Source organism: Desmodus rotundus, chromosome 9 (assembly GCF_022682495.2).
Source record: "Desmodus rotundus isolate HL8 chromosome 9, HLdesRot8A.1, whole genome shotgun sequence".
NCBI lineage: Eukaryota > Metazoa > Chordata > Mammalia > Chiroptera > Phyllostomidae > Desmodus > Desmodus rotundus.
Genome location: NC_071395.1, coordinates 105,931,098 through 105,955,096, shown reverse-complemented (window position 1 = coordinate 105,955,096; position 23,999 = coordinate 105,931,098). Strand labels below are relative to the sequence as shown.

The 23,999-nt window shown below is 44.9% G+C and overlaps 1 protein-coding gene across 3 annotated transcripts in view; it reads left to right on the top strand.

The window, feature by feature from the left end:
• The first annotated feature begins 3,334 nt into the window (after window positions 1-3,334).
• The window catches only part of STAT5B (signal transducer and activator of transcription 5B), a 57,089-nt gene continuing 36,424 nt past the window's right edge, over window positions 3,335-23,999 (top strand). Inside the window, exon 1 of one of the 3 annotated variants that reach the window (XM_053910623.1) lies at window positions 3,335-3,506. The gene's annotated coding sequence lies outside the window, so the exon portion shown is untranslated. Of the gene's footprint in view, window positions 3,507-3,783; window positions 3,901-23,999 lie in introns of those variants that run through there. The other 2 variants (XM_053910624.2, XM_053910625.2) reach the window with 2 other exon arrangements.

The window sequence follows — 23,999 nt, the reverse complement described above, 5'->3', positions numbered from 1 at the left end:
AAGTTGGCAGAGCTGGGATTTGGAACCAGACCTAACTGTAAAATTCAGCTGTCTTCACCGCCGCCGCCCCCCCACCCCCACCCCCGGCCCCGGCAGAAACAAACCCTGGCACCGATGGAGCGCCTTCGGAACCACCAGTGGTAACACACCTCTAGTCTGAGGCCCTGGGGACCTGGGTCTCTGCTTTCTCGTCTGCTAAGTATCCATTGCCTCCCCCTTGTGGCTCCAGGGGCCTGTGCCAACTTAATAGGGAAGAATCATACCCCTATGGAAGAAGGGAAGTTCCTAGGTGTCCTTCCTTGGCTACTGTGTGTCCAGTGGCCCTCCAGGGCCCCCCTGAGTCCTGGGGTCCAGAGAGGTCTGGAGAGGGAAGCTAGATGAGTGTAGGTCTCTGGTTAGAGAGGATTGTGGTTGTGGTTTCAATTACATTTCCAGAAAATGGCTTCATGACCTCCCTGTGACTGGGCAGGGCTGGGGAGAATGCGAAGAGGGGGACCTGTTCTCTGTGGCAGCCACATGCTTGTCCATGAGAGCAAGGGAGGGAGGCTGGAGTCAAACCCTGGTTGGGAATAAGTCAGAGTTCCGGGCGAGGCTGCCCACCCGACGTACAGGCTGTCCCTGAAGCCTCTCTCGCTTCTGGGTCAGGCTAGCGCGGGCTAGGAGATGACGTCAACTCTGTCCCGTAGACATCTCTTCCACTGCAGGTATGCCTCTGGGAACTTTAAAAAAATGTTTTTTAACTTATATTTTTTAAAAAGATGTTATTTATTTTTTAGAGAGAGGGGAAGGGAGGGAGAAAGAGAGGGAGAGAAACATCAATCAGTTGCCTCTCATGTGCACCCCAACCAGGGACCCCCAAACCCACAACCCAGGAGTGTGTCCTGACCAGGAATCGAACTGGTGACCTTTTGCTTTGCCAGACAACACTCAACCAATTGAGCCACACCGATCAGAGTGCCCCTGGGACCTTTCTGCGAGGGCTCGCCGCAGGATCTTTCTGGATTCTAGCTTCCTGTTCAGTGTCTTTCTTTCTAGGACTCCTTAGGTGTCATGTCTCAGCCTGGTGTCCCCTCCACTCAGGGGATTGTATCCCTGAGGCCCAGGAGAAGAGACTTGTACCTCGTCTGAGCTGGCAGGTAGGTAGAGATAGATGTTGCACCTTCTTTCCTGTCTCAGGTTGACAATATCCTTGTTTTGCTGAGGCAGTGACCCAGAACATTCTGTTCCTGTCTGTGCACACAGCCAGCCAGCTCTGTCTGGTACCTAGTGGTCAGTCAGATATGTGCTAGGAGGTGAAGGACAGAGTCTTCCCTGCCCCACCCTCCAGAGCACTCAAACTAGCAGCCTGCGGCACAGCAGCTGCGGCAACTGGACGGAGTCCTAACCCTGACCAGTCCTAGGAAGGGGGGTACAAATCTTAGCGGTCACTGAAAACAGTTATGATAGTTAACAGCTCCATAGTGCTTTATAGCAGTGGAAGCATTTCATGTGCATTAACTCCCCAGAAGGAGATGAGGTAGGTCCTATTACCATAACTGTATTACAGTGAGGAAATCGAGGCAGGAAACCTGCTCCAGGTCACACAGCTCAGGGAGTTCACAGTGAGCCTGGTTTTGGAGTCTGTGCTCTTAGCTACTACACAGTCCTCCTGGTTTCCATTTCTATTCCTAGAGCACAGAGTTTGTTCCTCAAATATTCACTGGGTGTCTGCTCTGGGCTGGGCACGGGGTGGGAGTTTTAGCGGGGGCGGGGGAATGGGATCTTATGTCTGCTGTTGGGGGTAGAGAAACATGTAAACAAATTGCCTTTCAACATGAGAGGTGCCAGAATAGAGGCATGAATGTGTGGTGGGGAACAGGAAGGGCGAGGCTCTTACTGCCTGGAAGAAGTGTCACCAAGGGGCAGACATCAAGAGCGCACGCAGGAGGACATTCCAGGCAGAGGGAACAGCATGTGTGTGGGTTTGAAAGCTTTCAAGAAAGAGAAATGTGGTGTGCCCTGGTGTCGAAACCTCATGGGCAGTGACTGTCACAGGTGTTGCCAGGCAGCTCAGGGCTGGAGCTTCCGTCCAGCTTCCTGCTCAGGCCTGTCCTGCTCCAGCCTCCAAGCTCCCCGCACCTCTTCTGTGCAAAGCACTGTGCCAGGTGTTGGCCCAGAGTGTGGGATAGAATCGGGAGCCTGGGTCAGGGAGAAGGACTTTGTGATCAGCTACAGACACAAGGATCTTTGTGGCTGGTGTTATTCTGGAGGTGAAGGGGAGGCTGTTGGGAAGAGCTGCCAAAGGAGGATTATGGGAGAACTTGGGGACTTGCTGATCCGAGTCATCCCTGAACAAGAAGATTTTCAGACTGTGGAGAAGGGACCTCTGTGTGTATGTGTGGGGTCCTTCTCCTCCTTCTGCCTCTGCAGCTGGGGCTCTGGAGATCTGACATGCCTTGCTATGGTACTGGCCCTTGGAGGGTTGCCAGGGAAACCGTTGGCCAGCTCCAGAGATGTACCCAGAGGAGAGGAGAGGAGAGGAGAGTGGGTGATTCAGGCTGTCTTCTCAGACACTGCACCCCTCCCCATTGCATGGAAAAGGGTCTCAAAGACCTCTTTTCCCTGGATCCTACAGCAGTGATCCAGCTTATGCTCCCTTTTTTGGATAGAGTAGTCAGCCCCTCCCGCAGCGCTGACTGGTGGGAGCTAGCAAGATTCCCCAGGGAGCGAAATGGTCTCAGACGCCCTTGTCCCCCACAGATTCACTCTGGAACAGTGGACGGATCCAGTTGGCCTCAGTGAATGTAAAGTGCTGTGTCCATCCAGGCTTTCCGCCGTCTGGGTGGTAAGCAGCAGACGCCGTGGCTGAAACTCCCCCCTGGGAGCAAACCCGGGATAATTATTGATGGGACAGCGGCGGACTTCTGACCTCGGCCTGGGAGGGACAGGACCCAGGACGCGGGCCTCAGCCAGGGGGAAGAGAGGTGGGCGGGCAGCTGAGGGGGGCCAATCCACGCGACACACAGTGACCGCAACAGTGCGGCCAGAGCCCTGCTAGTGGTGGTCGACACTAAGCAAAGCGGCATGTGCTCGTGGCCGGTGGGACCTGGCTGGGGAGCCAAATGGGGAAGCCACTCTCGCTCCACCACGAGGGGCTGCGCGCGGCGCAGGCCCCCCGGAGCGTGCAGCCACCTCGGGTGCGCGGAGCGGGATCCCGATCCCTCCAGGGCGGCCGCGGAGGGGGTGCTAGAGACCGCGGAGCTCGCGAGCGCGCTCCAGGCGGAACCAGGAAGCGGCGCGCGCCGGCGCGGGGCGCGCTCGGGGTGGCCGGCGGCGCGCGCGGCCGGTGTCGGCGCGCGAGCGGCGCGCGCGCCCCCGTGGGCCCCGGCGCTGGGAGAGTCGGCGCCCCGAGCCGTCACCCGGGCGAGGATCCTGCGCAGGCGACTCCGTGCGGCGGCCCGGCCGAGAGAGGGAGCGAGCGAGAGGCGGGCGGGAGGCTGCCGCTGGCGCCCGAGGGACCGAGCGAGGTAGGAGCTGCGGGACCAGTCCTGGGCTCGGGGCCCGGGGGAGAGACCGGGGAGTCCTCCCGGGCGGGGCCCCGCGCCCCGGCCGCCGAGACGCCCGGCAGGGCCGCGCGCCGCCATCGCTCCCGGGCAGGGAGGCGGCCGCGGTGGCTCGGCGCCGGGCGCGGGGCGGTGGGGGCGGTGGGGGCGCGGGGCCGGGGCGCGCGAGGGGCGGCGTGTGGAGGCCGCGGCGGGCGGAAGGTGTACAGCAGGGGCGGTGCGTGCGCGCGTGTCTGGGGAGGGGGTGTGAGGCACCCCGGCGCACACCCCTGAGATCCCGGGGGACTGCTGCCTGCCGCTCGCACTTCGGCGGTGCAGTTCCGCCGACGACTTCTTGCTTTTGCTCCTTTCAAAAGAGGTAACTGCGACTCCCGGGGGTGGGGTGAGCCCGGGGGTGCCCGGTGGGGTGGGGGTTATTCGCAAAGCTTCAGGGAACAGTGCCTTATAAGGAGTCAAGGCAACAAATACGAGCAGTTCGATAAGGCTCTGGGTGCGGGACCCCACGGCAGGACCCGCCAGGCCTGGGCTCGTGCGTGTGGCAGTGGGATGCAGCGTGTTCTTTTTTCCTAGCTCAGGATAAAGAGCGAAAAAGTGCTCCTAGTGCCGGGGTAGTTCTAGAGAGTCGGAGGAAGGGGAGTCGTGTGTCACAATAGCTGGTCTGAGGCTAAAGGAATCTGGCAGGACGGTAAGGCGGATCACAGAGGAAAGAACTTGTGAGGAGCGAGAGGCGACTGCAAACACTTGTAGCCAGCCAGCAGTGATGGAAAATGCAAAGAAGAAAAACAAGCACCAGCTTTCAGGAAGATGAGCTTAATGAAAACCACAAGAATTTTACAGACAAAAAGAGATCGCAGTCCTCTCTTTCCCAAAGAGCCATGCCCAGGTTTTTTGGGGTGTTTTTTTTTTTTTCCTTCTTCGTGTCCCCTGTGACCCTGTCATAGCTTTGTATCAAATAAACAGTGCTAAAAGCAGGTCACAGAAGGGTAGATCCGGGAAGGACCCCGGCGATTGTGCTGCATTCTTGGCTGGTACGAAGGAGGAAACTGAGGCCCAGGGAGGTGGAGTAAGGGCCTGCTCAGGTCACATAGCTCAGGACCTGAAATGTCCTGCGAGGATTCTCAGACAAGCGTTCTTCCCAAAGCACAGTGAAGTAGAAGATCTTTGCCTACGTACAATTTCATGAGTTGGCTCTGGAATGTTTGGGGGGAATGCCCTTTGAAAGGCTAGTGTGTCACCGAAGTATTAAACTGATCTTATGTCTTTTTTTTTTTTTTTAAGTCTTCGAATGGTGTTTATCGCCTGCTTGTATCTTAGGTTTCCAAAGTGGTTGGGTAGCCGCCTAGGTCATAATAAGCTTTCAGCTGTTGGGTATATTATCTCAAATAATTTTATCATTCAATGAAGGTAATAGGACTTTGCCTCTTTTCGCAAGGTTCTCCTATTCCTGTACATTTGTTTATATTGGTTATAGTCATTTGCTGTAGTTTTAAGAAGAGAATATATTTCACTTAGTGTGCCTTTCATTTTTTTAAATTTTATTTTGTTATACTGCGAACATCGGAGTGGCTCTGATCATTTCAAATGGATTCCACCATTTGAAGGTTGATTTTCAAGGCTCCGATGTTTTCGTTTGTTTTGGTACCAATTTCCAGCTGACGGAAGATCACACCTGTAAGAATTGAGAGGGTAGATGGGAAAGGGGGCTGCTGGTTTTCAGAAAAATGTACTGTGTGACAATTTGTGATGTCTGTCGTGTTTGATTCAAAGAGCACCGCACCTTTGGTCAGGTAAGTGTTATCCAGTAGATTACTTGTTTTTTGTTGCCCTTGGAAGATGAAAATTTCAAGCACCTGGTTGAGACGTAAAGGAAAGAATGAAGAGACCTTTCTTTAAAAACATCAGGAAAAAAAAAAAAAGAGTTGATTTCTATCACCAGCAGTTTGGTTATTGCATAACTTGGTGCAAAAGTCTGCATTCACATCTTTGCCGTACGTCCCGCTAAGGAACTTATCCCACTTCCTCACTACTTCTTCTTGGCTTTTTGGGGATTCACATTTTCGCCAACGGGATATGCCTATGGATTGTGCTGAGAAACGTTTGGCGGACGTGTTTCTCGAATGGGCCTTCGGGATCTATGTGGTGGAGGAGAAAACAGTGCTGTCATTGTTTGCAGCGTTACAACATAAATGTTTTGGTCAGCACTTCCTATGGTGCACCCACTTCTCATTTCATCTTCACTTTCTTGCTCTCCATTGACTTTTTAAAATAGTAATTATATTGGCAAAAAAGCCACATCCAGACTAGGAGGAGGTGTCATTTATTGCTCTTTTGGTACTTGCGTCCGTCTTTTAAAAGTTATATTCGAATGATTTCAAGTTATATTCAAAATACTTGTGACTTGTGGTAGGTGTATGTTTACAAAGGTTTCTGTGGAGGTTTATCTGGCTTATATTTGTGTAGGGAGGTAGTACAGGTAGTCTTATGAGAGGATGAAGTTGTAAGTAGATAAATTATATGTTCGACATTCGATGGCAGGTTGAAGATAGAATTAAAAAAAAAAAAGGTTACGTATTCTAGTGCCCTACAAACATGTATGTATTCATAAGATACTTGTAGGTTTCTGGACCTCATAATTACCGATGACACATTTTTCCTTTCTATAGAGTACAGATTACCACATTATGCCTAAAAAAGGAAGCAAAAACCTCCCATTTTTATTAATCTGTTTTGAGCCTTTGAAACTTATTCTTTTAAAAAGTTGTCTGATAATCCCAGGGGACTGAGCTCTTCAGAAAAATATCCCTTTACTACATGATAAAGTGTCAAAATAGTTAGACTCTGGAACTTAATAAAAATAATGTGATGTTAACTCTAACGTGTCACTGTCCCCAGTTTTGTGTGGTGTTCAAAGGAAAAAACTTTTCTTTGACTCTGAGCCTTGTTAATAGAACTGTTCTAAAATCAGAAGTATTTTTTCCCCTGCAATATTGGAAACACAAGTTTTGTGCTTATTTGTGGGAATAGAAAGTCAGATTGACCAACCTAGTTTCCATTGATCAGACCGGTTTTTTGTACATTTCAATTGTGAGCATCACAGTACTAAAAAGGTGTTTTTAAAAAAATTGTATTTACTCTTCAGTAGCATGTCCTTATTTTAAGTAGAGTATTGAGGTTGGAATTTTTAAAAAATTAGTGATGATTCTTTACTGAAAAACCTAAGCCGGTTTGGAGAAGATTTTGTACATCTAAGTCTGTGTTGTTTTCACTGGTCACAGGAAGGAATAATGTACAGCTGCTAGGTTTGTAGTTGACTGAACGAGACCCTCGCTTTCGGTGGTTTCAGAGTTTTAGACGGCGCTTTATTACTGTTGTTAGTTTTGGTCGCACCCATGACTTCCTTGGAAGGTATCTTTGAGGTTTGGTTTCCTTTTTTTTTTTTTAAAAATGGTAATATTGGGGTGGGGGTGCTTCCTGTTTGTATTTTCAAAATTAGGTCCACATCATTAACCTTCTCGGAGCGTCACATTTTAATTTCAAACAAAGACAAGCATCAGATGCCATGTGGTTCGTCTTTTACCTGTCGGCTCCAAGACACTGTTACTAAGCTCAGCCGGAACACCCGGTTGGGAAGACGAGGCATTTCTCAGTCCTTCCCCAGTTCTCTTCAAGGTTGAGCAGCCTGGGAGGAAATCTTAGTGACAACAAGAACGTAATTAACCAAAAAAAAAAAAAAAGGCCGGGGGGGGGGGGGGGGCTGCTGCCATCTGTTTCCTCCCAGGCACCCAGAAAATGCACAACGCCAAGGTAGCGTTGAACCCAGCATCGGTGCCCTGGATGCCAGCCTTTAAAGGTGGGTTGCCCCAGCGTTCTATAATCCAGAACCCCAGGGATCAAGCAGAGACAATAGCAGTTCTTCTGACTCCACCTGGAAGCCACGCAGAATATCATGGAGGAGCTAAATAGGAGAGCAAAGAGAAATGTAGGGGATGGTGGAACAACTTTGGAGAAATCACCCTGAGCCATAGCACTTGTCCTTCACCTTCCTGAGTAATTTTCACGTGGTAGGTCACAGTGTACATACACGTTGGAGGATGAGTTGAGGAGAAGTACTTTCGTGGAAGGGGTGTGTAATAATATTGTTCCAGGTGTTGAAGCAGGTGGTCTTTTCTGGGCCGTTTAGGGGCTGCTTAGCTCCCCTAAATTTTCTTTTGGATCACATTACTAAGAGCAGTACTGCTTTAGGCGTGTGCATTATGCAGTTTGCAAATAAGTTTAATACAGCGAGTATCTTAACCCCCAGTACCAGGAAAGGGGAGGTTATAGTTTGTCATATACTGGATATTAACTTCTTTGGGTTTATTCATAACAATGATATCCATTCCCACGTAGTACAATACTGCTAAGGTGAAAAAATACATGTACTGATTAATAAAGAACATTTATTTATCTTTTGGAAGCCGGCTTGCGAAATCTACTCCAACGCTCCCTGTCCATCTGTTCTTACCTTGCCTTTGGCGCTCTGAGTAACCCTTTCTATCTTCCCAGGTTTCTACTGTGAAGAGAAATATTTCCATATTCTGTGCACTGCTAGGGTTTTGAAGTGCTTGTGCTGACTCATTTTTTTAATTGTACTAAGATACAGAGTATGGTTTGAGAGCAGTAATGAGATTCTCAGAAAATATGAAAACTTTCCTTTCTGACTCGTTAGAGAAAGGTTGGGGAAGACAAGGGGAAATACATCAACGAGCCGATCAATTATTGTTATTTGTTGGGATTAATTTGGTGACTAATATTTTCGGTGCCCGTCAGGCTAGTAAAAGTGAATTTGGCTTCACTCTTCAATGATAACAGGACCAACCCAAGAGCTTCTCCTATGCTTGCTTTGCCCCGTAGGAGGTCTTTTGTTTGTTCTGGGGTGGGGGGCAGATGGGAAATGGGGCCGAAGTTAACAGTAATAACCACTTCATGACTTGTATAAAAGCAGTGATTTACCACTCTAGGTAGGCTACTGCTCCTCTGAGAAGATAATGCTGATTCTCTGTATAGTCATTATTATGCCATCTGTCAAAAAGCGATCAGAAAACTCATTAAAAAGTAGTGCAGATAATGTCCAAAGCCTAAAACATACAAAGATAATAAAAATAGTACCTAACACTGTCCATTTACCGAGCCAAGCAGACACTGTCGTAAGCTCTTGCCTCAAGCTCTTGCCTCGTTTTAACTCATGATCCTCCCGGGGAGGGCGGGGGGTATTATCCTCAGCTGAAAGATGAAGAAATGACCACAGAGAAGTTAAGTAAGTTGCCCAAGGTCACATTGCTGGCCGTGACAGGGCTGGATTCAGCTCCAGGCCAGCTGATTGGAGGCTGCATTCCTGACCCTGCCCTGCACCTTTGCAAGAAGACAGTGGCTTCTTTAAGGCTTATGTTTCTTTATTTGTCTTCCAAAATGGACTCTTCGGTTTTTTTTTTTTTAATGAAAAATTTTTATGTACACGTAGAATTCTTTAAAGGTATGCAGATGATAAGTATTGAAACAGAGAGAGTCTTAATTTTCACCGTGAGCGGTGCTGTGCCGCTTTCCACTAGCCTCGCCATACACGCATCGTAGGAGAGGAGCTATATGCTGTCTTCCTGGCCTCTGTTGACAAACAGAAGGAACTCTGGTGCCACTGTAGCATGTGACATAGTGTTTGTTGGCTGAGGACACAAGTGTATCCATTTTATGTACTTACTTTGCTTTGAAAGGATTTATGGTCCTGATGTTGTTTCATTGAAGCTTTTGAGAGCCACTGATTGTGATTTCTGAGAGAGAAGGGCTTAAGAATTTCAGTTTGGGCGAGGGGGAAAGGCAACTGAATGAATTACTGTGTCGAGAGCTATACAAAAGGTCAGTAGAAACTAGTCTCAGACATGTGTTCCTTTTCATATCTGGTGCTTACTTTCTCTCAGCGCTTTGCCTTGGAGGTGAATTGTGAAGTTAAATCTTGGAAATATAATTCACAGCCCCTAAAGTCTAGTGATTTGAATCTGAGAGATCAAGTCAGGGACAACAAAAACTTCAGGTCCCTGAGCAGAGAGTATGAACCAGTTCAGATAAACAGAGGATGTTAGCTTCCAGGATTGTCAAACTGTCACCTTTGCCCAGGGTTGAATTTTCTTTGAATGTTGACAAAAGTTACAGTGTCAGTGGAAAAAGCTTAATGTGAAGTATCTATAACTCAGAATTTCCTCATGTTTGTGTCAGTGAGATCCTACAATTAAAGCTTTTTTTTTTTTTTTAATGTCTGTTGAGTTTTAAGAGCCTTCAGTGGGGTTTTCCAGTCTTTAGGTGAGAGTAAATTAAAAAGTTTGTGAAAAACTATTTTGTGTAGTCTAACATTCAGAGCCCGTAGTTGGTGACAAATCATTATGTTTTTTTGTAAAGAATGGGATTTAGAAATCCACCCTGGGGGGAAACAGTGTAACTGAGCCACATTCACAAAGGCCATTGTGGTGTTTATAAAAAGAAGCTGTTGAGCAGCTTCTGTTGAAGTACTAAAAAACTGGAATTTATCAGCTTTATTATAGAGCATTCTTCAAGAGAGTATCCATAGTTTAGGTAAAATGATCTCTCAGAAATAATGCTACTTGCATTGTTTTGTTTTGTTTCACGTCCTAAAGATCTCTTGCTCATCTTTTAGGCTTGAGAAAAGTGGAGACCTACAGAAATATACAGCTCTTTACAAAATGTAACGGTTGGTTTTCCCTGTGGGCTTAGGTGTGTAGGATTTGTGGTCTGTTTCTGGTAGAAAGTGAGGGAGAAGTATGGGGGGAATCGGCCATCGTAGAGCCTCCCTCCAAAGGTATGGAAAGCCTAATGTATAGAGATTGAGTGCACATGTCCCTTCTTTTCATGTTGTTGTTACTGTCTCAGTTATGTAACGGTAAGTGGGAACCCTGAAGCTTATCCTAAGCATATTTTTTGGATGAGTTTATCTCGCAATAAGTTTAAATATCAGGTAACAATACTGACTTCATTGTAATGTGAATTCACGGATTGGCCTTCCTCTTTAACTGTGGAAGGTACCAAAACAAAATGGAAAACATTTGGCTTCCTCAATGACATGACCACAGTTAACATGCGGAGCTGGTGATGAAGTCTGAGCCCTTGATTTTGCAACACCAGAGCAGAGCACGTAAGTGTAAAGGAATGGGTCCTTAAGTAAGACAGCTTCTCACCTGAAGCACACATTTAAATTTGTGCCCTAGAAATGGGACATTGTCAAAATTGATGGGTTTGAATTTTTATTACCCAAGTGTGAACAGTCTAGCTTGGGCAGAACTTAGCATTGTGTTCCTGTTGTATTTATAGGTAAATTTGAACAGGACACACTTAAAACAGTGGCTTTATGGAATAACTCATAAAAGAATGTATTGAGGTACACACACACAAATATAAACTTCTTTATGCTCAAAATGTCAGAAACCAAAGGTAAGTGACAACGTGAGAAGACTTTTTAATATACAGGACAAAGTGTTATGAGTTAATATTCTTAATATACAAAGAATATATGTAAATAAGAAAAAGGTGGTTCTCCCAATGGGAAAATGAACAAAAGAAGAAATACAAATGGTCCATAATTATACAAAATTATGTTCAGCTGCACTAGAAATCAAGAAATGCAAATAAAAACAATGACATAATTTTTCCAGTTAGCAGAGTTACAAAAAACGAACAATACTGAAAAAAGAAAAACAGTGTTGCTTAGGGATGTGAAGGAAACTGACACCTTCGTTACTCATTGGTTGAAATGTACATTGGTACTTTTTTGAACTTTGATACATGCATTGAGAGCCTTAAAAATGTGCCTTCCCTTTGACCTAACAGTTCCATTTAGATGACGTAATCTGAACTACGTTCAGAGATGTATGTGGTGCAGGGAGAGCCCTTGCAGTGGTGATTCAAATAGCAAGGAATCAGCGGCTTCGTGTTCAGCGTTGGAGGGTTAATGACTACATTGACAGTTTGCCGTACGATGGATTATTATTCAGCCATTTCAAATCATGTTATAAACAGTATTTAATGACTTAGATAAGGTTTATAACATATTACTGAACGAAAAAAACAAATTACAAGAAAATCACAGACGGCCGTGCTTAGAGGAAAAGAACAGGCTCTGAGAAGAGATTTCTGCTGGGCTGTGAGAGTCTGGAGGTGCATGCACACTTCCCAGTATTTCCTGCTCATTGTTACCTGTTCAATGAACAGGAAATACTTCTGATCAAGAAAACAGTTATTTTCAGTGAATGAATAAAGAAAACGTCGTACGTATCTTCCTTCTTTATATCGTATCTATGATGGAATATTACTCAGCCATAAAAAAGAAGGAAGTCCTGCCATTTGTGACATCGATGAACCTTGAGGGCATTATGCTGAGCGAGATAAGTCAGACAGAGATGAATATGGTACCATCTCCCTGAAATGTAAACCTAAAAAAACCCGAACTGTTCACAAACAGAGCAGATTGGTGGTTGCCATGGGCCGGGGGTGGGGGAATGGGGGAAAGTGGTCAGAGGGCATGAACTTCTGGGGTAAGTTCTGGGGGTGTAGTTAACAGGCCTGTATTGTGCATTTATTTTAAAGTTGCTAAGAGAGTAGATCTTCAAAGTTCTCACCTCCCCGCCAGCCCACACACAAATAGTAACTACGTGATGGGTGTACTAACTAACCTTATTGTGGTAACCATCTTGCAGTGTATACATGTATCAGATCACATTGCATATCTTAAACTCTCACAATGTTACATATCAGTTACTCCTCCATAAAGCTGGGGCAGGGAGTGTAACTTTTAAAGTAACATTTGTGTGTTGATGTAGAGTAAGAAACCTGTTATGTTTGTTTGTTTGTTTGTTTCCAGTTTGAGATTCCTTTTTAGGAGCAGAAAAATGAGTAGTTTATGATGTTTGTGTTAAATATTTGGCATGATGTACTTATTTGGTATGGTTATATGACATATTTTGTTGAAGAGCTACATTAAAATCATTGTCATTTTATTCAACATTTGCAGAGTTAAAATAATTTGAACTTGAGCACTGAGTTATTTCCTACATTGGGTGGAAAGCTCCATAAGTTGATGGAGAATTATATTGTTTTCTAAATACAATAAAGAAATTACATCATTTTACTCGGGTATGTGCTCTGCTAGGCTACCATTCTTTTCATGTTGAAGGTGTGTGTTTTTTTTCAACTTTTGAAAAAATGTTGGCTTAGTTTATTTTAACTTCATACTATCCTGAACATTATATTATTTCAAAATATTTTCTGTATTTACTTTTGTACTGCTTTCTCTTTCACGGTGATGCCTATGAAGGTGGCCGGGTTTCTTTTTCTTGTAATTCTGTTAGTCATGCGTAATGACGTCTCTAGTGTTTGTTATGGTATTCATCTGGGAATATCTGGTAAAGGAGATCTCTAGTGAATATACTTTCTCTTGGGTATATGCCATTGTTAATACCAAAGACTTGTCTTCTGATTTAATTACACTTCCGTTAAGTAATTTCTTTGTAACCAGATTTAGTGTTTAAAAGCATTTGAACATTTTAAGGAGTTTAAAGAAGAAAAACGAAAATAAATTATAAGTTGATATTCTGGACGAATCCTGGAACACAGCTATAATATGTAGGTCTTATCACTTTACAGCAAATAAAATTATAGTTTTAAAAAATATGTATTTTTGAGCCCAGCAGAAGACCTACTTATTTTATGTAAAATTCATCTTTGTAAAATCTACCTTAACTTAGATTATGCCTTGTAAATTATTGTAATACAATTTGCTGTAACAGAATTTTAAGTCAGTTTTGAGACTCCTAGAACATGAAAGAAGTCATATAGTACCTTTTAATGCTTTTTAAACCTGAGTCCATAAGTAGTTAATTCAAATTCATGAAGGTAAATATTTTCACATGTTAAAAATAAAACCATATACACATATTGCTCGATATGCCTTCATTAATAAATCTGATTGATTTTATGGTTCTTTTGCTTATCACTTCTTACCTCTGCCTCCTGAAAATGTGATAATCTTATTTAATCCAAAAATGTGTTTAACTTTGGTTCCAGCTTATTCGTTGCTGATTTTCCCTGTAATCTGTTTTATCACTGCGATGTTGTTGTGGCCAGTTAGACCAGTTTCTTCTGTCGTGTATCATCTGGGTCATTTTCACCAAACCATGCGACATTATATAAATCATGTAAATTCGGGGCCTCACATTAGCATCATATGTTTTACAATAATGGCATCAGTCAATTATTTAAGATATTTTGAAGTTAATATATAAAGTGATGTATTGCTTTTCTCATTAGAACTGGTACTTGTTTGTGTTACTGGTCTTTATCCGATTTTGAGAACTTGGCTGTCCTCTCAGAGATAAGTCTTTCCAGCCCACAAACCTGAGGCCATCTCTTTAAAGAGTTCAAATGTATGTAAGAGTCGAAAGATGAAAACACAATTTTGCTTGAAACTCTTTAACCTCCTTTTTGTCTCTTAGCCTGGAAAATTTTTTGAAGTTTTGTGTGAGGAAGGGGGTGGGGGCGGTGTTTAAAATACTTCCAAAGTGAATAAAGAAATGTGTTCCAAAATTTTATGGTAATTTGGCTACCAATTAAGATAAGACTTAATAAGTACTGAGTAAATATTTGTTGACTAGTGAATGAATGGGCTGTACAGTCACATTTGCTTTTTTTTTTTTTTACTAAGAGTGAGTGAACTTTTTTCTATTTTTTTATTGTTATTCAATTACAGTTGTCTGCATTTTCTCCCCATCCCTCCACCCCACCCCAGCCAACATTTGCTTTTTAAGGCAATGTTAGACAACACCTTGACCCATTAAACTGGATCTGCCAGTGGTTCTTAACTCTTTGGGGATTAGGCGCCATTTAGAGGTTCCAGTGAAACCACGAACCCTCTTCCCAGTGAAATGCACGTGCGCGTAAACTTCTGCTTACACTTCAAGAGGTCCACGGACTCCGGGTGCAAGCACCTAACACTGCCAGCTCCCCATTGCCACAGGCAATGAATGGGCTTAGAAACTATGGGGAAGAGAGAAATCATCTAAATGTATGATTCAAGCAAACCTCTAGTCTGATCTTTTCATTCAGGGACTCAGGAGGGACTTGTTTCCTCAGAAACTTAGTAAATAGCAGTCAACTTTAACATCGAAGGCGCTCCGCTGTGTAACCCTGCCACGGCTTAGTCCGTCTGTGAGTGGGTATTTAGGCTGCTTCCAGGTTTTCACGTTCATTGACGACACCGTGGTGCGTATGCTTGGACTGAGTGCATTTTTTCTATACTTATCAGACCATCTCCTGCGCGTAAGTTCTAGAAGTGGAGCGGCCGAGTCATCTGCGTAGATAGTGCCGGCTGCCCTCCAGAAAGGCTGCCCCGGCTGATGTGCCCACCAACAGCTAGTGCCTGAACCAGAATTATAAAGGGTAACTAGGTTTCATAAGACTGTCGCTCAGCTGAGGTTCGGGTGTTTTCCTAGTGACTTTTCGTCTCTTCATAACTTTGTTTCTCTGAGAAAATACTCTCTGTTCCAAACGACAAGCATGCACATGGATTTTGGAGTGTAATTTTATCTGTAAGGTGGTCAGAAAGAGGGTGCAGGGAAGAGGGTGGACGCTGCTCGTTGTTTTATTGCAGAAGGTTGTAAGGGCCTGAGTACTGAACTGGGATGTGTCAGCCTAAATCGTCCCTTGTCACCTATATGACCTTGCTTACTTACAACTCTTAAGACTAAAGCAGCCCATTCTGTTTTAGATATGACTCAACTATCAAATTACCTTTAGACAGTTTCTATTTTGTCTTGCTTTGGGGGGTGTTTGAAACAGAGTTTGCCGAGAAAATAATCGTGTTTTGTTGGTCCTAGCTACTATTCATTTTTATGGTGTACTTAAAGTTGAAGCTTGGAATTTGGGATCTTTTAGTTACAGATGAAATTTCTCCTTTCAAAGGTGATTTTTGTCCTTCCTAATGTTAGCCTAGTCTTAGGAGGTACCTAAGGGAGGGGAGTAATTTTTAATTCTCTGCGCATGAGGTGATGATAACTCAGCATTCAAGACTGAACAAACAGGGCTTTAGAGTCCCGTCTTGGTAAAGAGGTTCTGGAATCCCCGGTGGTGCTTAAGCCCCAATGCCCTTGGCTCTTCAGGCCTTCCTGATGGTCCTGTTAGAGATCCGATTCTAGAAGGAACCTTTGAAGAAATGAATGGAACTTCTGTGTTGCTTTGAATATTGGCTGATATCTAAGCCAAACTCGTTGGCTTTTTAATGTCAAATAAAACATCCAATATCTTTTAGTAAGGAGGGCTTTAGGAACCCCTTTATTTTAGTGTGGTGCCAAAAGTAGGGTAGTTGTAACACTTAAAACATTCTGATATAGCCCTGGCTGGGATGGCTCAGTGGACTGAGTGCCAGTCTGCGAACCAAACGGTCGCCGGTTCGATTCCCAGTCAGGGCACATGCCTGGATTGTGGGCCAATTCCCTGGTGGGGGGCATGTGAAAGGCAACCACACATCGATGTTTCTCTCCCTCTCTTCCTCCCTTCCTTCCCCTCTCTCTAAAAGTAAATAAATAAAGTCTTTTAAAAAACATTCTGTTATACTTTACTGAATGTCATTCATTTCTCAGTAAAATTGAGGATGATTTCCATAGAGGAAAAATATTTTTCCCACTATAATATGGCAACTTATTTTAGAATATTTAAAATATATTCTTAGATGAAAATTTAAGAGCCTATACAAAAGTTATTATACTCCAAGGAGTGTGATTCTTTTGTTTTAAAATTTGTTATATGTTCATTATATTGAATAAAAGATCATTGTGTTGACCTGAGAAGCAGGTGGCATATTTTCAAGTATTTCAAAATATTTTTGCTACATGTAGGTTTTCAGTGTGTCGGCATCCGTTGTTTTAGTAGGATCTGACCTACATTTTATTCCATGGGAAAAAGAGGAAATTAAGTGTTTGCTAGCCGCCTGCCACCTTGCGCTTCTGTGCGCTGGTGGGCGAAACTTGAGTCCCATAGTGAATTTTTAACTCCATGCTCTCCATGTTTAGTACCTTGTAGACACTGAATCTGCAAATCATCTTTGAGAGATACGTGATTTGACTGTGGCGAGGACGAAAGTTATCCTCTAAGTAAAACTGTGTGTGCGGGGGGAAAAGCTGGGCTAATGCCACATTGAAATGGTCTTACCCGTGGAATCCCTGGTGAGACCCGGTTTGCTTTGCACGCACTACAGCTCCGTAAACGTGACCACCTTTCAGCGGGGCTGAACAGCTGTCCTGGTGGCATTGGGAATTGCTTTCACGTTGTCGAGCCTTTAACAAAAGCTAGTCATCACCCTCGTTACTCGGATTTTGTTGAGATCCTTTGAAAACCTTTTTCCAGTCATTGGTTCGAATGCACAGACTTCGTGGTTTACTTGTAAGGTTCTGCAGTAGTCGAGTGGTATCCTATTCCCCCGCAACAGAAATAAAAAGAACATTGAAAACAAAAATGAGAAAGTATAGTATAGACTGTATTGTTTTAAACTCTCAGGTACTTAATAGTAGATGCTAGAGTGTAAGTTCCATAAAAGACACCTCTGTGTTGGTCCCCGCCAGGTCGTCAGTACCTGGAGCAGAGCCTGCCGTGTAACAGGTGCTCAGTTAGGTCTTGGTCAAACAAATCCTTGCTGCTCGGCGAGAGGGCCCGCCACACCCGTTTGTTTGTGGTCGGCAGAGGCGCGTCTCTGATTGGAAGCTCTGGCTGGTGTTGGAGATACCTTCATTCCGTTTGCTCCCCTCTACTCTCAAGAGAGGGTGTACTCAGCGACCACCTCACCCACAGAAGGGCTGAAAGCTCGCCCTTTACTGGAGAAAAGAGAAAAGAGAAGGGAGAGCCAATTCTGTTTCCTTTGGAACTGACTTTTTTCCCCATGACATTTTTTTTTTACCATTTTACCCATTTGTAGGTGGCACTAAGTATATTCTGCGGCATTGAGTGTATTTATATTGTCATGCGACCATCACCCGCATCCAGCTCCAGAAGTTTCTCATCATCCCCGCCTGGAGCTGTACCCACTGAACACTGACTCCGGTTCCCTTCCGCCCGTCCTTGCGAGCGAACGCGCTCTGTGCGTAAATTTGACTGCTCCGGGTACCTCATTTACGTGGGATCGTGTAATACGTGTCCCTTTGTGTCTGGCTTTTTTTTTTTTTTTTAATGTGCGTCTTTTGCTTGGAGACTTGACAGTTTTTCTTCCCCCGGATTTCTAGTTTTTGCTTTGTACCCAGACCTAGCCAGTGATGCGTACACAATGCGGACCCCAAAACAAGTCGGTTCAACAGCTTGTCGCCCACCACTAGGGAGAGAGTAAAGCTTTGGAAATGTGATTCCCAGTCTGTGGGCCCACCTCCTCCAAGTCTTGCTGATAAACCCGCACTGACAGTAATATCACAGACTAGTCTCTCTCCCCGTTTCATAAAGCAAATTGTTTTCCTTGTTATAGCCAGATTCGGAACTGGGAAATTACCGGCACGTCGTCGTAATTGTTTATATAGTCATCAAGACAAACTACATAAAGGGCAGCAGCTACTAAAGAGGTTTTGGTTGCAGCTTCTTTAAGAAATTATATGCTAGTACTGATTTTTTTTCTCCATTTTTCTATCTTCTTTGTATTTTTCTTCCTCCCTTCCTTCCTCCCTCCCCTCCTTCCTCCTCACCTCTCTCCCTCTTTCCCTTCCCTTTCTGTCTGTCTCTCCCAGTCTGTCCCTCCCTGCCTGCCTGCCTTCCCTTCTTCCTTTTTTCTTTCTTTTTCATTCTCATTTTTTGAGTAGTGGCTGCAGAGACAACCTGACCCTATTATCCAAATATAAATAACATAGTAGTGGCTGGCTGTCAGTCTGACTGGAGGGAAGAGGGGAAAGAGTAAGAGAACTAAAACTAAGGAGGAAATACCCTTAAAAAAAAAAAAGATAGAAACTAACTTATTGAGGAGAAAGAAATATACTGGGGGATCTGATTGGTAAAGAAACAGAGAGAGTGAGGGAGAGCCTTGGAGGATGATTTGAAAAGCAGCCTGTGCGCTATGATTTCAAGCAGGATCTTATCAACTGTGGGCGATTGTAGAGCCTCTTACACTGAATTGAACACAGGGCTAGAAAAGTGATTTTTCTGCCACTGTATCCACTGCTCGTTTGCCCTGGGCAGATCACTTCTGCTTTCCTGGACTTCATGTTCTCAACCTGTACAGTGGCGGGTCAGTAACTAGATTCAACCATAAGAGTTTAGGCCGAAGCCATGGGAATATGAAAGGCATTTTTTTAAATTCAGGTTTTGGTGATGTCTACAACCACAGGTGTTACTGTGCCAGAGACAGAAGTACCGACTATGAGAAGCTGCCCCTCACCAAAGTTGTGCCCGTCAGAGAAGGGGAGGTGGTCCTGACGGAATTCGGTCAGCTCTGTGTCCTGGGATTGCTGTGACTTTCGGGATGCTAGGAGACTCTTCCGACCTTCCTGCTCAAATATGAATGGACGTCTATTGCCATTATTGCCCCGCCCCCAGGTCTCCCACATTTAGATCGCCAGCATTTTGAAAGTTTACTAGTCACAAATAGATTCTTGCATTTTCCATTCCTTGCCACAGGGCCAGTTCCGTACGCTTTCCTTGGCACCGGGCTTGGTTTTCTTTATAGCAGCAGCTGCTAATTAGTGACAGCTTTTGAGCAAGCAGCTTGTCATTTTTGGCAGGGGTAGGGGACATCCATAGCAATTCAAGACTGTATTTTCATTTGCAGAGTTTACTTTGCTCCATGGAAATACGTCTCGATTAAAACACAGTCTGCAGGCAAACATGGCCGCACTTCCTGAAATAGCTGCATGAGTTGGCTTTCGGTCCCGTAGCTGAAGAACCCGGAGGAGATAAATAACAGGCTCAGGGTCTGTCAGACCGATGCCATTAGCCCTGAGTCATCCTTCCAACGTTGATTAATCTACATTCTGGATGCAGCGCTTTATCTTCTTGTTTTGGCACAATAATAAGCCATTCTGGATTGCATTCGGTAGTGTACATGGCGACCGAAGAAGGAATTGTCGCCAAACATTGTGCTTTTCATTTATACTCAGCTTCTTTTTTTGAGACATAATTAGGAGAAACAGTTTAGTTTGCATGAAGAAAAAGCTTTCTTTGGAATTTCTGCTCACATTAGCATCATCCTATTTCATGTAATTCTCTCTGTTGAAATTGCCGCAATGAGGTGTTAGCTCTGTTTTACAAACTTGTCACGATAGTTATGGAATGGTACTGCTGGCAATTATATTTACCTTGATTAGCACCAACGATGAGTCAAAACCTCCGTCACAGTTTCTATAAAGTGTGATTCAGTCCCATTATTCCTGTAATAAGGACCCAAGTTAATGAGCTCCACAGCGTTAAAAATAACATCTTGAAGGAAATAACTGACCTACCAGCCATTTCCCCCAATTTTGGTTCTTTTTATGACTCGAAGGTCTACCAAAATTGGACTTAACACGCGGTGTTTGAACATCTGCGGTGCACTGAGTGCTGTGTTGAAGGAATCACAATCAGTGAGCAGTGGTTCCTAGCCTGGGGTAACGCGCAGGGTAGTTAAGCAACAGGTGAGTCAAAATTGCTTTCGTTCTTATGCCCAGAGGGGAAGGCACATTCTCATTGTCGAGAGGGAAACCATTTCAGCTTTTAAACCTGGAATGATCAAAATGATCAAAGGCATAGGATGCAAGCATTGTGTTGATTCTTTTTAAAGGTAAAGGTGTTAAAGATCCCGCACGTACAGAGATTAGACTATAGATGTTCAGGTTCCTTGTCTCTCATTTGCCCTTGACGTGTCACCCAGCACTTAAATTCAGACGTCTTCCACGGGAGAGTAACTGCTGCTCAGTGGCGTGAACCCAGGCGATCTTCTAACGTTCAGCCAGTTATTTAGTGTGGACTGTGCATAGTAACGCGGTTATTTCCACCTTTGCCATAGTGGCGTCCATTGTTTATGTCGGGGCTGTGCCTTCATACCCACATCAGCATTAAGCCGACGTTTAATTATTGGTAGGATGCGGCCAGTTACCCAGATGACAGCTGACTTCAGTGTCTTCTACTGTCCTGTCTCACCCACCAGGACACCCCGCCAGCTGTTTGCTCGTTTGTATGAGTGATTGCTGTCGCTTTAACGAGAAAACCAGAGGTCAGGATATCCCCTGGTAACTGTTGGGAATGGATAATAACGTACTTAACGGAAAACCAGTGAGGAATTTGGGGACGAATACAACAAGTATGACCAACCACTCTGCTTCTTACAGGAAATGCCAGAGTGTTCATTCTGCCCACAGGTGGTCAAGATCGAGGTTTTGGCCTCTTTGGAAAGTCACCCACCGTCAGACCTGTTCTCGCTCTTCTCCTCCCACTCCCTTTACGTTCTAATGCCTTTCGCTGGCTTCTGGTTGATTTGGAGGAGCGCAGGTGAACCACCCAACCCCTAACGTGGCTCCCTCTGGTTGTCTGAAGATACCTCCTCTCGATGTGCTCTCGCCTTTAGGAAAGGGAATCCCATACACAGCGTTTTGGGAGTGTCAGATGATTTTTTGTGTCTGTCTGTGAGTGGCGCATGTGTTAGTTTGCTCTGTAGCTTTTATCATAAAGTAGCCCCAGACCACAGGTGTCGTTGTCAGGAAGAACTCATTTGGATGGGCAGGGGCCTTGGGTAAGTGACATGCAGGTGGACGGCCCAGGTGCCAATCCCAGCTCCTTCGCGCTCTTGCTGCAGAACTCTGGGCAGGTTTCTCAACTCCGAAGCCTGTTTTCTCATCGGTAGAATGAGAAGAACAATCGTGCTGCCTTACAGCGTTTTCCCGAGGGTTAAGTCAGCGTGCGTGTAAAGGGCATGGAGCGGTGCCTGAGCTCACGACATAGGAAAAGCCCCTTGAATGTTTCTCACTAGAACGGTTACTGTTACTACTGTTACTTCTTGTGCTCCCTTTGGTGTATTTCCAGTTTGGTGATTAAGTATAGGAAAGGCTTGGGAATGTAATTGTTTTGTTTTCAACACGAAAAAGTTTATAGTGTTTATAGCAGTAGTTAACTTAGCATGTCCAACAAACTATCAAGTTTTTCCTTGAGCCCCACACTCTGTTCCTTTCGAAGGCGGTAGTCTCAGAATGGGTTACCTACGCCCCACCATCAAAGCCTAAAATCTTTAGAACACAAGCAGGTCTCGCAAAAAGTCTGGTGTCTGTGTTGCCACCACGACCTGAAACCAGTGAGTTTGACACCACACAGAGCCCTGCAACGCGCTGCAGGGGGCCTTCCGAGGGCCTCGCCGCATTTTCTCGTAAGTCGTATGTAGATGGCTGAGCCAGGAGCCAGTATGGTTGAGAAAACTTAAAAAGTCATTTTTCCTTCCTCCTCCACCTTTTTTGGAGAGAAGGGAAGGAAAGGAGAAAGGGAGAGAGACATCCATGTGTGGTTGCCTCTCACGTGCCCCCAACTGGGGACCTGGCCTGCAACCCAGGCATGTGCCCTGACTAGGAATCAAACCAGTGACCCTTTGGTTCGCAGGTCGGCACTCAATCCACTGAACCACACCAGCCAGGGCTCCCTTCACCTTTATACTCAAAAGGATCTAATTTGTTGCCTCTAAGAAGATTGAATACATAGATGCTGTCTTAATTTTAAAAAGCCTATGCAAGAATGTGTTGTTTGTTTGGGGGTGGGTGGGTTTTTAATATTATTTCATAACTATTCGGGGTTACTACCTAAAGAAGATTTAAAATCATCTTTTCTGTCCTCTTCCCCTTGTGTCGGTAATTGTGCAGTCTTTCCCCCGTGTCTAGTCTAAGAAACTGTGTAGTCCTTGTGTACCTGCTTCTACTGACTGTCAGCATGGAACGCGGCCAGGGCCTCCGTGTGTTGGATGACAGTCTGGCTTTAGTTTGAGAAGAGGAGAGCTAAAGATTTATTTTTATATCAATCAGCTAGGGACCTAGCATGTTGTCACATTTACTGTAGCCCGAATACCATTTTATTTTTAGGTAGTGGCTTCTGGAGCGTTAGTGTAAACTCCAGGAGGGTTCCAGCCCGTCCTTCTCAGGGTTCAGTCCGCTGTTAACTCTGGTGGTTGCTCACAGCCCCACTGCTGTTTACCAGTGCTGCTCCCTGTGGTCCTGGCGTCTTTAATGTCATCCAGTGAGACACTGCAAGGTTGCGGGTCTCGCATTTGCTTTGTTTTTCTTTGGAGCTTTACGGGAAACCAAACGCTATTGCGTACAAGCTGCAGAAGCAGGAGGGGAAGTTGGCGAGAATTAACTGCTCTCTGTTTGGTCTGTCTGAGGCAGCTGACCTTTTGGAAGGAAATCGCTGCTCTTTGCTTCTTCCTGTAACAGTGCAGCCCGAGAAAGAACATAGACACAGAAGCCGTTATCCTGGCTGATGGCTTGGTGCAAAAGCTGTTAGTTAAGAGGTGGGAGTTTTTTGGTGCACCTGCTGTGTGTTGCAGGAACACTCACTCAAGTTCACGGTGCAGAGATATCGCAGTAGACACATAGTGAGAGAGAGTGAATCTGTTTCCAGAAAAACTCCTTTGTTTTAGCAAAAGTAATTGTATTTTACTGCAGAGTGCCAGTGTTAATGCTGTGGGAAAGGTAACTTTGTGCACAGTTTTAATTCATCTTCCTGTCGAATGTTCTGATATTATTATTACTTCTTGTACTGGATAACTTTTCTCACCGAGAAGCCAAACAGTTAGACTTTCTTAAGACATGGGGAACCCTTATTTAAATGTCATTTCATCTCAGCATTAGAAGTAGCTTCTTAACACCTGCTGCCAGTTGTGGGACCCACCTTTTCCGCAGGTGTTGCACCCCGCATGTTGGTGTCGCCTCAGAAAGCTGCAGTTGGTCGGGCTTCACAAATGGAGCATCATCCCCTGAGCAGACAAAGGAATTAGCTGATGAGGCATTTCTCTGTGAAAAGACAAGGTTTTAGTTTTCCATTTATTTTAACCAAAACATACTTAGGTTCATTTTCCATTTTGTTTTTTTAAGGATTTACATTCAAGTAGCTGTTAGCAACAATGAAGTAGATTGTGATTATGGTAAATGCAGAGAAAACAGCCACCTGAGAAGAGGTGGGAGATGCGGGAAACTGTCGTCCTCTGCATGTCGTTCGGGTTTGGTGGCCAGGTGTGCTGTCCCGTTGTAGTGCCGTCTCTTCCCAAGTGTGCTGTTGGTAGTCGAGACTGTTGGGTGAGTGCTGGTGTAGAGGTACGTGCAAGTGTGCAGTGCAGCTTAGGGAGAACTGTCTCAGGGCTTCCTTAGCAAGACTGCCCTTCAGTACTGCCTTTCTGTTCTCGGAGAGCGGCCGGAGCTGTTCCACCCGACTGAGTGAGGTAGGGAGGAATCC